This window comes from Phascolarctos cinereus, unplaced genomic scaffold, assembly GCF_003287225.1.
Source record: "Phascolarctos cinereus isolate Bilbo 61053 unplaced genomic scaffold, phaCin_HiC Scaffold_5;HRSCAF=322, whole genome shotgun sequence".
In the NCBI taxonomy this organism is placed as follows: Eukaryota; Metazoa; Chordata; class Mammalia; order Diprotodontia; family Phascolarctidae; genus Phascolarctos; species Phascolarctos cinereus.
The window spans coordinates 97,488,878-97,504,836 of NW_027555958.1; the positions used below are offsets into that span (position 1 = coordinate 97,488,878).

At 37.1% G+C, this 15,959-nt stretch overlaps 1 protein-coding gene across 1 annotated transcript in view; it reads right to left on the minus strand.

Annotated features, from left to right (window-relative positions):
- Positions 1–15,959, minus strand: part of TIAM2 (TIAM Rac1 associated GEF 2) — a 298,176-nt gene that overhangs the window by 227,170 nt on the left and 55,047 nt on the right.

Here is a 15,959-nt window from a genome sequence, read left to right on the forward strand (position 1 = left end):
ATTACAAATTACTTTCTTTACAACCCCGCTGAGGTCATATACAATTCTTTCATACTACAGATGGTGATGGTATATAGGAGCTGCTCAGGAAATAGTTCTTAAATTTTCAGTGTGACTAATACATCACAAATCAGCAAATGTACAGTTCGGGGCTTGATTTATTATTTTGTTGATTGTATAGAGAAAGTGACGGAAAAAAATGTTGATTAGGCAGACTGAATTTAAAGTGTCTCCTGTATACCATTTTCCCCAGAGTTGACTGTTAAACATTTACCAACACATTGTTGCATGTGGCTCTTAACTATGTGCAAAGACAAAAAAGAGAGAGCAGTAACTATCAATAGACTTATAATTTAGGAAAAGGAAGAGACAAGGGAAATATGAAAATAACTAAAATTTTAGATAGATCATGTTAAGTGCCACTTTCGTTGTTGTTCAGTCACGTCCAACTCTCTGGGACCCCATTCATAGTTTTCTTGGCAAAGATAGTGGAGTGGTTTGCCATTTCCTTCCCCAGCTCATCTTACAGATGAAGAGCTGAGGCAAACAGGGTTAAGTGACTTGCCCAGGGTCACACAATCATTAAGTATCTGAGGCCAAATTTGAACTTGGGAAGATGATTCTTCCTGGTTCCCAGCCCACTGCTCTAGTCACTGTGCCACCTAACTGCCCCGAAGTCTCCTAGAGAAAGGCATATTGAATAACAGATTTAGATCTAACAGGAATCTTAGAGGCCAAAGAGTTCAACATCTCATTTAAGAATCTGAGGCCCAGAGAAATTAAGTGATTTACCCAGAGTCACACAGCTAGCAAGCATCTGGGGCAGGGTTTAAACCCCATCTCCCTGACTGAGCCCAAAACGTAGTCCATTCTGCCACTTAGGTGGCTGAGCAAATTCAGGAGACGTGAGAATTCTAAAAGCTTCATGGAAGAGGTCATAACTGAGCAGGCTTCAAACCACATGGCACAATAGAGCAGGAAGATTTGAGTTTGCATCTTAATCTGTACAACACTGGACAAGTCAATATTTCTGGGCCTCAGTTTCCTTGTTCATAAAATATGAGAGTTGAACTAGATTAGGAGTCCTTAACTTTGCTTGTGTCATAGACTCCTTTCATACTCGGGTAAAACCTATGAAACTTTTCTTAGAACAATGATTTAAATACATAATATTGAAGCATAGTTATCAAAAAAAAATTTTTTTAAGTTCACTTCAGGTGAAGAACTTCTGGACTAGACAAGTCCCTTTCAGGTTTTAAATCCTATGAGATCTATGAAATTCACCTTTAGTTTCAAACACTGGAACTCAAAAAGTCTAGTTAGTTAGTATGTTACTTTGCCTAAGTGGAATATACAAAGTATTATGTACAGTGTAATGGCTCCAGTGCTGGATGTGGAGACAGCAAGAACTGAGTTCAAATCTTCATTAGATTCTAGCAGGGTAATCTTGGTCATCTCACCTTTTTGAGTCTCAGTTTCCTCATCTGCAGAATGGGGATGACAGAAGCACTTCATAGGGTAGTCTTGACTATTGAATGCAATGATATAAAGGAGTTTGCAAACCTTAAAGATGTTTATAAATACAAGCTATTATAATTGTTAATAGATAATATGTGCTAAGAAAAGTCTACAGCTAAAAATATCAAGAACTCCTCTTCTGTGGAGAATAATTATTACAACTACTCCTCCTGAGCAACTTTTCCAAATCATTCATTCGTGGGGCATATTAAAGGTTATATTTTCCTCTAGATAGCCTTTTTGATTTTTTAAATAATATTTTGTTTTTTAATAAACATTTAAAAGATAAAAATAGCCCTTTTTTACTAACTGTACCTTCAGACTGAAGAAGAAAAAAAGGAAAAAATCAAGTTAAAAGAACCAGCCTGACTTGCAACTTTACTCTCTTCTTTTTCTACAAAAAACCAAAACAACAAACCTTGGGGAAAGGTTCTTTTAAATATTTATGATGTTTCCTTTTAAGTAATACTATTATTTCATATATCAGAATTATGCTAATGAGTGATAATAAAAAGTGAGCACTGGTAAAGATTCTGGTAAAGATTCAGAGCAAAATGACATTCCAGACAAGGTCAGGCACTGCTAAGTTTGGACCTGCCAAGACTTAGCTGGAAGTTGTATCAGACAAACTCTCTGGCAACATACAAATCTACTGATTGCTGAAGCATTAATGACCTGCTGCAAATGAATAATCTTGGCAAGTAAGCAAGAAAGAAAAGTGGAAATGGGAAAAGGGAAAGAAAAGGGACAAAAGAAGGGAGAAAGAAAAGAAAAAGAGAGACCCAAGTGAACTGAACTATGCTATCTTATGAAAACTAAGTACTTCAGCAGAGCCTAGGGTGGGATCTAACTAAACAATCAGCACATCCCACTCAGCATCAGCATTAGTCATCATCTACTACATCACATTAATTACAGCTGCTCTTCTCCATGGAGTAGCAGTAACTTACCACCACTATTTTATAGGAGGAAAAGCTGGAGATCAGGGAAACAGAGTGCCTCCGTCCCAAGATTACACAATGAATTAGTAGCTAGAGCAAGACCTCGCAGGTCCGCACCCAGCCATAGCATCTATGCTCCCTTTCTTATGGGTTAGTTGAAGATTTCATGCTCCTCCTTTCTCAGGCATGCCGTAACAAGTTCTACCTATTTATTGTGCCATCACTCAAGCTATAAAAATATTCTGGAGCATCTTCATCAAAAAGCTCTCACACTTTCTGCTGCCTTCTCATTCTGTATCTTTCTCACACCCTTTACTCTTTTTTCCCCCTCACTCTACAACTCTGTTGTTGTTGTTGAGTTGTTTCAGTCATGAAAGTCTAACTCTTCATGACCCCATTTGGGGTTTTCCTGGCAAAGATACTGGAGTAGTTTGCTATTTCCTTCTCTAGCTCATTTTACAGATAAGGAAACTGAGGCAAACAGGGTAAGCGACTTGTCCAGGATTACACAGCTAGTCCGTATCTGAGGCCACATTTGAACTCAGGTCTTCGTGACTCCAGGCACAGTTCTCTACCCACTGCACCACCTAGCTACCCTACTCTATAACTAGCTTCCTTCTAATTATCTTCCCCCAACACTTAACTAGCTTCCTTCTAATTCTCTTCCCCCAACACTCCTAACTCCCTATTCCCTCTTTTCTTACTATTTCTTAAATTTGGAGTCAGAAGACCTGTGTTCAAATCCCAGTCCTCCTATTTATTGCTTTTGTGTCTCTAGGTAGGTCACCCAACATCTCTGGACTCTCAAATTCCTCTGTAAAAATTAAGGAACTAGATTATATGATCTCCAAGTGTACTCTGTAGCTCAGGGGCAAGCCACTTAATATCTGAGTCTTATACTCCATCATCTGTAAAGTAAAGGGATCCAGCTGGATCAGGTATTGTTAACCTGGAGTCACAGAAGTCTGTGAACCTGGATACAAAAAAAACTTATAACTTTCTTTCCAATAACCTCTAACTGAAATTTAGCATTTCCTTCTATTACGAATGTTGGTGACAAATGACAGTAGTATTAGCAGAACTTATGACTCTGTCAATAACAAAAATCCCAATTATGTTCACATCACATTACAACTATCTCAAAATGATCTTTATGTTCATCACTACTCCTAAATTAATGCAGTTATTAGATCACTGCTAGACTGCATGTGATCTCAATCTTCCTTTCTATAGATTATATTTCAGTAGAATTGTTTTCCTTTGCAATCCTATGTATTTTCTTAAAATACTTAAAAACAGAAAGTTCATCCACAGACTTCAGCTGCCAGAGAGGTCCACGACACTTACAAAAAAAACCCTTCATACTAGATGATCTCTATGATACACCAACTCCAACTCCAAATTCCAAATGATTAATGTTTTTGGTTGGTTTTTTGCTTCATTTTGTTTTGTTTTTACTGCCTAAACATTTCCTTATTCATTTAATGCTTTATTCTTTTCATAAGATTCTCCAAAACTTCTTTGTCTGTAAAACTGTAGCAGGCAAAATGAACAAAGTGAGCTTTTAAAATTAACCAGTCTTAGGCACCCTTATGCCATGGATTGAAATACCCCAGTATGGTGATCTGTCTCTCCATTGCAGGAAAACTGAAAGTGATTTTCTAACAAAAGGAATGGCTCCTATTACACTTTTTTTGTTTGATGCTATTACTAGATGGATTAATTATTATTATGCGTATTGCTATCATAGTACCTTCTGCCATATTTATTTACATTTTTATCTGTTTTTACTCAAATATTTTCCATTCTAAAATAGAGAAGGAAAGATAAATCACATCAACACATAGGTTATTATGTTTCTCCCTTTGTCTTTAGAAAAAAGGAATTAAGAGCTGCCTTTCAGCTTTAAGTGAGAATTATTCATGTATATGTTAACAACTTACTAAAAGAGAGGCTCAGAAAAGGAAGGTGGAGAAAGAGGGACAAAGAGATATATGGACTTACCAAAAAGTGGTTGTTTTTAGGGGTTCTTTTCCCCCTCAACTTTCAGATTTAGAATTTAAGACCAGAAAATTTCTAGAGCCCCAGATCACTGATAAGTGATCTTCCAAAAGCATCGGAGGTGCCTTGCTCTCCATAGGGGTTGTTTCCTGGCTGAGCCCACAGCAGCTTCAACAATTTACTGCTCGCCAAGTACCAGACTGGAGGAGTCAAGGCTGGGAGAGATAAGAATGAAGAATAGAAAAAAGCAGCTGGACAAGAATAGAGGAATGGATAAAGACTCCTTTCCTCTAACCTTATTTAGTGGGATGAAACCCATGCTGCTCATTGCCCCTGCTGATAACAAAGCACAATCTGCTTTATGTTCAAAGCATTCCCTAAAGAAAGTCCTTTGCTTCCAGCTGTGAAAATAATTGATGTCTTTGATGCTCTGAAAGAAAGAAACAAACCTCTGATGGAACCATGGTTACATTTTTCAATAAGTGAAAAATTATAGATGGGGACAATTATGAGGGATAAACATTACTTTTTCTTTTTAAAATTAGGATGGGGAGAAGATATAAATATAGTATTTCTTGTGATAAATCTTATTCATAGAAATTTAACTAACCTTGTAGTATCTAAGGAGTTGTATCTAATAAGTAATGGAGTTACACAGGTCAACACCCTTGACATGGGTTCCATAATATAAATTATTATATGTAACATAATATTGCACAAACAAACTTGGGATTTTATAGGAAAATGTTTATAATTACTGAATTAGACTCAATATAAACCATACTTACCCCAGAAAATCACAGACCTAAGTGGGGCTTGTCATCAAGAGGCAGCTAGGAGGCCAGTGGGTGCTGGACTTGGAATGAGTAAGACCTGAGTTTGAATTCTTTCTCAGGCACTTACCAACATGGCAAGTTACCCTCTCAGCCTCGGTTTCCTAGTCTGCAAAATAAAGATAATAAGAGCACCTGCTTTTCTGGGTTGTTCTGAGAATTAAATGCAATACCATACATAAGGTGCTTTGAAAACCTAAATCACTTAAATTAATGCTAGTTACAACAATAATAATCATTAACAATATCATCAGTGGATATCTAAACTTTTTTTAAGGAGATCTATTGCAACCTTTTATGGATGTAGTTTATGTTCAAGGAACCCTATATTCAAGGCAATATGGTACCAGAGACTTACTACTGTGCAAGAATTTCTTCAGTACCTGAGATTTTAAGACTGTTTCTTTGTACTTAAAATGTCAAAACATCCTTTAAAAATATTTAGTTACATACACTAGAAGTAGAGGAAAGATAATATAGAATAAAATCCATGTTTTTCAAGTCTTGAGTTTTCACAATATAAAGAGATAAACAAAAATAGATTCCATGCAAAGTATTTAGTCCATAGGTCTGTGTAACAAAGTCCATGATATCGTTGGCAAAGAAGTTTGTATTTCTTATGCTACCATACAGATGTCTCTGATACATTGGAAACTCTCTGAATCAAAACTCATAGCTTGATATTTTAGGAATTAATTCATTCTGAGCACTGACTTTGTTGCATTTGAGCTCACTAATCAATAGATTAAAAAAAGTTAGGTACAAATGATCTCACTAGCCAGAAAAGGCAGATTTGCCACTAAGTATTGACAACGTCTTCTCCCCCATCAATACTCTGCAACCTCTCCCTGACCTCATGATTACCATCGATTGCTTCACTCTCAAGCACCTTTACATGGAGTGGATATTTCAGTTTGGATCCCACTTTGGACACTAACTAGCTATGTAACCACAGACAAGTCACATCTCTGAACTCAGTTTCCTCATGTTTATAATGGGATTAAACAGACTAGCTTCACATGGCTGTTTTGAGGGCCAAATGAGATAACATGTAAAGTGCTTTGCAAATCTTAAAGCACCATATTATTATTACTAATAATAGTTGCTGTCAATATTACCCAGACACTGAACCAAAAGTACTATTTCTGCATTACTAAAGAATATGTGTATGTATGTACATAAGTACACATATAGTTACTATAAATAGCATACATATGTTCTTTTCTAATGCTGAAGTAATGAAATACACACATACATATGTAAATATGCCAAATTGTAGTAGTTCAAAGAGGAATTTAACTTGGCTCCCAGATGAATTGTGCTCCTTAAGAAACAGAGAACATTTATTTAGAATTTAGTTTGCTCAGCTTCAATAACTTAATCACAAATTGAAAGTACAGCATCAAACAACGCAGAAGTCTGCCCAGTTGAGGAGTAGAAAGAACCCACATTTCAAAGAGGAAGGTATTGTCAAGATTAATAAAGTGCCAGTGATGGGGCAGGAAAAACTTTTAAGTTATAAATTTTGAGCTCATTATATTCCAAAGGAAAATAAGTCCTATGACAAAATTTGGGCAAAAATAATTCCAATTGGGATTTCCATCCAGTACTGATTATAGCATAATCTAATTTAGAAAAATTATGATCAATGTGGCATATTGATTATGTCTAGTCACTTCAAATATTCTCAATAGAATGCTACACGAAAAACCCACTAAGGGTATTTTGCTACATTGTTCTAGGTTTCTTTATACACATGGACAGAAAAAAGTCTAAATACCTCTCAGTAGAAAATAAAATGGGATAGAAATATTTGAAGGTCTTCTTTTTTTAACCATCATTTCCCAGCTAAATCTAAAGCCTTAAGAAGCTACTTAGCAAGTTATAAAAAAAGGGAGAGGTTCGGAATTGGAACGGGCTTCAGAAGCCCTCCAGTGCAGTATCATTTTCAGATCATACTTAGATCATAGAAGAGAATGAAAAGGCCATCTAACATAATCTCATTTTACAGATGAGAAAACCATGGCTTAGGGAAAGACACTTGTCCTGAGTCACCCAGGTTGTGAGTGGTAAAGCTGGGACTCAAATCCAGGTTTAGCAACTCAAAACTCATGTTGACTGGGCCTTGTCCTAGTTTTACCACTAGGTTGAAGTGTGACTTTGGATAAGTTATCCTCCTAGGTCTCACTTTTACTCTCTATAATGAGAAGGTTGGACAAGTTACTCACCAAGGTCTCTTCTAAATAAAAAAAAAATCTAATAATTCTATAGCAGTGCAATAGAGCGATGGATCTGTTATCAGAAGATGTAGAGTTGTAATTCTGGGCTCTGAATCTCACTAGCTTTTGGAAAAGTCACTTTATCACTCAGGGTCCTTAGTTTCCATATCTATAAAATAAGAAGGTTGAATCAGATGGTATGAAAGGTCCTTTCCAGCACTAACAGTTGGTAAATATGATTCTGTAACTTTTCTGTTCATAAGTTTTCTGTCCTGAGGACAGAAAGGGAGAGTGAGGGGAGGGGAGAGAATTTATAGCCGTTGTAGAAGGAGGAGGAGGAAGAAGAGGAAGAGGAGGAGTAATATTTTTTAAGTGCCTACTATGTGCTGGGCATTGTGCTAAGTATTTTACAAATATCTCATTTTATCCTCACAACAACCCTGTAAGGTAGGTGCTATCATCATCCCTATTTTCTAGTTGAGGAAACTGAGACAGAGGGTAAGTGACTTGCCTAGGGTCACCCAGACAGTAAGTATCTGAGGCTGGATTTGAACTATGGTTCTTCCTGACTCAAGGACCAGGATTATATCCTCTTCATCACCTTGCTGCTTTAAAGAGGCCATGTGGTATGGCAGAAAGAACACTAGGTTGGGGTCGGCAGTTCTAGGTTCGAATTCTACTTGTGTCAGTTTTTTCATCTGTAAAATGAAGAAGCTGGCCTAGATACCCTTTATGATCCTGTCCAGCTATATATCTATAATTATATGCATATAACTTGAAGGATACTTATAGGTCTGCATTGGTAAAGAAAATTTGCTCACAAGAAGTTCCTATATGCCAATGAATTCACAGGTCTGGACCAAATATATACATAAATATATATGTAATATATGTGTGTATACAAATATATACACATACATATACACATAGATATATGTGCATATATGCATACATATATGTATCTATGTATATAGGTACACGCGTGCATATGTGTATCTATATATGTACATCTATGCGTGTGTATATATGTGCATGTGTGTACATATATACATATGTGTGTGTACATATATACACATATATACTTGTGTGTGTGTATATATATATATGAAGCCATTTCAAAAGGAATCTTTGTTTAGTGAAAAATTCCCATCTTGGCCAATGGTCTTCTTATTGCAAATAATGCTTGCTACTACAAAAAAATAACATTAAACTCAGTAACTGAGATGTGTTTCGGAATCCATTGTGAGCCCTTTTTCTCTCAATAGCAAAGAGAGCTCCCTTTGTAACTTTTCATGACAACTGAGTATGGAATCAGGAGGAGACACAGAATCTAAGTTTCTATGGGACTGCTTCCCACCCAGCTATTTCATTGCTTAATTGACAGGAAGATTTTGTTCAGAGTAATTACCATTCCTGCTGGGTTTGACAATAACACTCTCCATGAGGTCTCAGGGAACATATGGAAAGGTTATAAGACTAAAGAGTGTCAGAACATTTTCATTCTGATCAAGGCCTTTGGAAAAGTTTTTTTTCCCTTTTAAACAATAAACACAAGCTTTCACAGTTCTAGTTGAAGTTGCTGAGACACTCATATATGTATCAGCACTTTGTTTTATATCCCCAGAATATTTTAAATTGTTCAATCTTAAACTGCTGTTTATTCGAATTCTTGTCCACCTCCTATTCTATCACAAAAGACTATCAGAGCCCCTAAAACTCCCATAGAAAATAAGAACTTGTTCTCCATGTGATAATAGGATAAAGGCCACCAGACATGACTAGGAACTCCAGATTCTAGTTTAGATTGTAATTATATTATCATTTTTGGGAACAATGACTTTGCCTCTCTGGTCCTCAGTTTCCCCCATCAGTAGAACTTGAGGGTTGAATGATACGACTTCCACAGCTCCTTTAGGCTCTGAAATTCTACCATTTTGCCTCCTTTATGCCATATATTGTGTGAGATATCAATAATATTGTTCAAATTTCTCACAGTTGATGAAAAATAGAAGAAAAATGAATCCCAAACTGCCAATACAACCACCTTCTGAGTCTGCCACAGAGACTGACCCTGCTGGGAGGAAAAACACCACCTTCCTCAGCATGGTATCCATGCCTGAGGACAGCAAATAATAAAGATAATTATGTGATGCAACTTAATTAGAAACCTGCCCCTAGCTACATTCGTTAGTTGTGATTAACCACTGCCAGCACAAAAAAATTACATATTCATACTCATATTGTTATTCTAGACATGCAAAGAAGCAGAAAGATGCACTAAAGTAGACCCTCAGAATCAGGAAGGAAAAACAGACCATTTTTAAAAAATCTGTAGCTTTCATTCCACTCAAGTACTAGATTCAAAGTAGGGAATAACCAAGTATAAGCTGATGTAAAATCACCCAAACTCAGTCTTCACCATCGAGAAGACTAATTCGAAGATGTATTTTTAAAATAGTCTGTTTAATAACAAAATCTATCTAATTTTACATTGTCCCTCTTCCTCTCCTCCCCACCCGCCAGCAAGATTAGGGCTGTATCTCCTAGTGATTAGTAGTGGAGACTTTGCCAATACCCAGACTCCAGCGCAAGACAGAATATGGCAAACGGCTATTGCACAACCAGATTTGGGGAGGGCAAGAGGAGGGTATGGAATTTACATATGCAGTGTTAGAATCTCCCCCACTCACAGCAGCTGCTGCTGTCCTATGTCTCAGTCACAGCAGGACTTTTTTTCTCATAATCTTAGCATCCCTAAGCTTGTTCTCAGCAGCTGGTAAATACTGATGCTATCCAATTTCCTTTACCATATGCACTTTTTTTCCTTTTTCCAAGAGCCTTTCCTTCTACAACATTAGATGTCCAGGCTTTGTGGTATAATCCCCTAGGTCCCAGGAACACAGTCTCATGGGAACTTCTTTCAGGACAATCCTCAAGGCCTTGTGGAAAATGTAGTCTCTCCCTTAGAAATGCCCCTTTTGAAAATATAAATGATTCCTAGTAGTGGTCACAGGAAGAGCTACTACTTAAGCCATACTGCAGTACTGGAAATGAAGGAATACCCAGAGTATGTGGAGAAGCTATTTCTAAGTGTGATGTGGCTGGTGAGAGCCTCTTGAAAAATTATACTTAGGAACCCAAAATTTATACTTATGCCATTGGAGAATTCTTCACACAACTAAGATTAATAATTCATCTGTATATAGTTGTTTCAAGTCTAAACAGTACATTCCTCCTAACAACCCTGCGAGATAAGCAGTATAAGTATCATTGCCTCCATTTTGTAGGTGAAGAAACTGACACTGCAAAGTTAAGACACTTTCCTAGTCATGCAGCCAATATCAGAGTAAGAATTTGAACAGAGGCACCTCCTCACACTAGATCTAGTACTCTTCACACTACACTATGCTGCCTTCTATCAGATGAATCCTTATTAATGTGCTCAGGGCTATAAAAAGGAGTGATAATCTTAGTAAGGAGAGATTCTGAATATTTTGGGAAATAAATGGTGGCTTGTATTCTAGTTTTATCCTTCTTACCTCTCTACTGCCTAAAAATTAAAATTCATCTCCTTCATTCCTTCGGACAGCTAAAGATACTAAAGTTAAGTTTGTGCTTCTAGAAAATGAGGACAAAACATGTCTGTCTTGTGAATTTTAACAACCACACGTTACTTGTGGCTTGCTCTCCCTAATATTTTCTCTTAGATGAAAATAAAGAAAATGACTATTTATCCAATCACCCACCATAAATTTACACACATACTAGACAAGTAAAAATATTTCCAAAACTGAAGTACATACTGACAGCCAATTATACCTGCTTGACACTTCCAGTTTCCACCCTAAGTTGAAACAAGCTTAGAATTATAGAATGTTAATGGCAAGAAGGGATCATCTTTTTGAGTTTATAAATGAGGTAAACCAAGGGCCAGGTTGGGCAAGTGACTTACTCATGATCTTTTTCTTGGGGGGGGGGCTAGGCAATGGGGTTAAGTGACTTGCCCAGGGCCACACAGCTAGTAAGTGTCGTGTCTGAGGCCGGATTTGAACTCAGGTCCTCCTGACTCCAAGGCTGGAGCTTTATCCACTTTGCCACCTAGCTGCCCCTTACTCTTTTAACTCGTATATAGATGATCTGGGGCGACCCAAATCTCTTTTGGATCCCAGTAAAGTGCTTGTTTTATGTCTATTTAGAGAAGCATTTCTCAAACTATGTTCCCATAGATTCTATAAGAGTACCTTAAAGAAAAAATATCATGGCTGACAAGCACCCCCTTAACTTCCCTATCAATGCTGTTCGTACATAGACTTATTCATCTGATGAAAGGAACCATCAATTTGATCCCAAGCAACTATACTGGCACCAAATGGCTAAAAATGATCAGATAACACCTTCAGGGCTGAAGAAAAACAGGCAACCCATTCTGTAGATGGTAGAGACAGTAACAGGTTTCTTTCTTATGATCCCAGTGGGTAATACTACTAAATTTTACAACATAGTTCGCTGGTTCCAGCATAGCAAAACAAACAAAAAAAATCAACCAAACAAGCAACATACAGTAAGTAACCAAGTAAAATAATTGAAAGAATGCCTCCAAGTAACAAGGAAAATGAAAACTGTACAAAGATAAGTCATTTTAATCATGCTTGGAGTATGTTTTTAGGCCACAAACTAGGGCCACAAATTCAGCCTTTCTACAGGAACAATCACGTTATAAAAAAGATCTCACTTTCAGGTTTGTTTTCAAGAATAGAGACTATCCTAGGTACATAATAATAAATGGATCATTTTGCCCACTCTAGCATAGGAAGTGTTTAATGCAAATCTCCAACTACTCTCATTTATGGCTCACAAAAAAAAAAACAGGCACTAATTCTATGACATATTCTTGAAAAATACTCCTGTAAGCGTAATACATAATGGAAATCAATGGGTGAGAAAGACAACAGAAAAAAAGTGAGTAAAATTTATACTGATAGCACTTCTATTACTATCCAGGGCCTAGGGGACCTCTCTTAAAGCCTCACCAGGAGAACCTTATCTAAATAACCCCAATGTAAATAGCTAAATTCACACAAGGGACAACTGCTCTGGATCTCTAATTAACCCCAATGTAAATAGCTAAATTCACACAAGGGACAACTGCTCTGGATCTCTTTCTCTATCTCTCTCCATATATCTATATCTATATCTATATCTATCTATATCTATATCTATATCTATATCTATATCTATATCTATATCTATATCTATATACCTATATACCTATATATCTATATATCTATATCTATCTATCTATAAGATGTCAGATGTATTTACTGTATCTGAGGCAACATAATGTATCAATCAATTAAACAAGAAGCATTTATTAAACCTTATTGTATGCCAGATTTTGTGCTAAGTGCTAGAGATACAAAGAAAGGCCAAAAAAAAAAACCAACCAAACAAACCATGGTCCCTGCCCTCAAGGAGCTCACATTCTAATCCAAAGTACAAGTATGTGCATAAAAGATATATTCCATATACCTGGGAGGTGACCTGAGAGGGAAGATACTAATAATGGGAAGTGGAGAGAAAGGTAAAGACCATTTGGAGAAGCTGGGATTTGAGCTGAATCTTGAAGGAAGCTAGGTGAGCCACAAGGCAGAGATGAGTGGGGAGAGAATTTCAGGCATGGGTGACAGCTAATGAAAAGGCACAAAGCTGGGCAATGGACCACTGGAGAAACAGCAAGTAGATCAGTGTTGCTGGATCATTGAGTGCAGAAGAGAGTAAAATATAAAAAGACTTATAAGGTAGAAAAGGGCCAGGTTAGGAAAGGTTTTTAAAGCCAAACGAAAAATCTATTTGATCCTGGAAGCAATAGGGAGCCAGTGGAGTGTATTGGTGAGAGAGGGGGATGCCACAGTCCAACGTGTGGTTTCTCCATCTATCACTTTGGCAGCTCAGGAGACGATTAAATGGAGTGGGTTGAGACTTGAAGCAGGTAAACCAACCAGCAAGCTTTCACAATCGTCTAAGAGTGAGGGGACAAAGGTCTGCACCAGGGTTGGACTGTGTGAAGGGAGAGAAGAGGAGAGAAGGGGAAATGCAGAAGAGATTTTGCAAAGGTAGAAGCAACAGGACCTCGCAATAGATTATATATGGAGAGTTAACGATGAGGAGCTAAGAATGACCCCCAAGTTGCAAGCCTAGGTGATTGGAAGGATGGTAGTATCCTTGACAATATCAGGAAAGTTCAGAAAAGAGAGGGTTTGGGGGGAAATCTAATGAGTTCCATTTTGAACATTCTGAGTTTGAAATGCCTACAAGACATCCAGTTATATAGTGGATAAAGCACTAATCTTGAAGTCAGGAATATATGAGTTCGAATCCTGCCTCAGAAGCTGCTGGACAAGTCACTAAATCCCTCTGGGAGTTAGTTTCCTAATCTGTAAAACTGATTTCAGCTATAAATCTAAGATCCTCTATTCTGCCAAGCTGCATATGGACCAAAGAACCAAAAGGGACAGCAGACTTTAAGAAGAGGTGACAAGGGCAGCTCAAGTTGCCTTGACAGAAATGAGGAAAAAAATAGTGTTGTTGACATTCAACCAAAAACCAGATTTTTTAAAAGGGAAAAAAACCCTCAGCAAAGCTGTGAAATTTTAGCTTTCAGCTAACTTGAAGGGGAAAAATCAAGGGAAGGAAAGTGAGTGTGGAGAATCTCAGCATGAGATACTTTCAGTTGAGGACATTGGCTAATTTGCTAGAAAACACCTGGCTGTCAGCATACTACTTCTTTTCTCTTTTGCAAAAAATACAATTTTCCAGTTTGTACCTTGAATCCAATAACACACTGAAAATGTCATAAGTCCTTTAGATGGAAAGGAGAGGGGAGGAAGCCAAGAAATGAAAATTTGAAACATTTTTAGTTTAAAAAAAACTTAAAGATCTTTAGATGAAGGGTGCTGTTTACATGCCATGTTTATTTATAATATTGTCATTTTTAAAAAATTAATTTGAAAATAGTTATGCATGAACTAAACTAAACTTGTAAACAAAATAGTTAACTATTCTGCTTTATTCTATTACAGAATTCACCTCTTCCAGTGATCATGGACAAGGCTTCTGTATAATACTAACATTTTTATTCACTCCCATTATGGTTTTTTCCACCACACCCTCTTTGGAATGACTCTAGTCCCAGCCAAGCATAACCCAGCCAGATTCACTCCACAGTAAATGACCACTACAGTGAAATTAACTGATACTAAGAAACATTGATCTCATTTCATCATTCCAAAGATGAAACCAGAGTAGGCAAAAGTTCTCTTCAACACAATCAAAAACAAGTTTGAAAAGCCTTTCTCTGCACCCACCTTTTTTTTCTAAAAAGCCTAAAAAGAATCATTTTTCTTCTTTTCTCTCCCTTTTGTAACATAAAATATCCTGCTTGAGAGACAGTGGAAGTTTAACAGATTTTGAGAAGCTATTCTTTCACCTTTGCCGACATGAATGCAAATTCTGGTTTTGTCCAAGGAGCGAAAACGAGCTTGACAATTGTCTTCCACTACCCTCTTGGCACTCAGCAGTTGGCAATCTGGGCCTTAAGATCTACATTTTAAAATAAGAGCTTTACCCATGTTGAAAAGCTAGACTGGCATCTGTCCACACTATACTTTGCCATCCCAAGTATCTGTCTCCCTCCTGGGGCCATACGTTCTCTGACAAAAGGTGAATAGGAAGCTATTCCTATGCTCCTGCCTCCATTTTCTTCATCATGAATAAATATGCATTATGTTGCTTATGAAAATCTCATCTCTAATTAAAATTGTATTCTCTTAAGATTAGGACCCTACTCTTTCTTACACTGAATAGCTGCACCTCATTAAATTTCTTCTTCTATAACACTCAGCAAATTGTTTCCAATGACTCCATCTGGTCACTAGGCAGAGCTCCTTACAATGACAAAGGTGGGGTAACAGCTCCATTAAAGCTGTGAGTGACACTGACCAATTCCCTGAGGGAATGTGATTATTCTGATCTTAGAATGATGAAGTTTTTATCTAAGTAAGGAAACAAATATAAAGACTCATCAGGGGAAAATCCCCCCAAAAAGATGAGAAAGTAATTACAAGTCTAAGAGAAGAAGAAAAGATTTGTGCATCTTCTCTAACAGGAGACTGGCCCAAGGTCACAGTTATTATGGAAATTTGATAAAACTTCACAGAGAAGCCCTCTAAAAAAAAGTCTTAGTTTAACAAGACTTGAGAATAAATTCAAAATGCACTGATTTTGGTCAAAGGTCTCTTCATAACAGAAAATTACAATACAAACTATTGCCAATACAGGGTCGGCGAGAGGGGAGAACTATAAAAAACAGGATGAATATAAACTAGATTAACTAGCTGTCATAACCCCACAAGCTAACTATGTCTCTTTACAGCAGCATCTTTTGTATA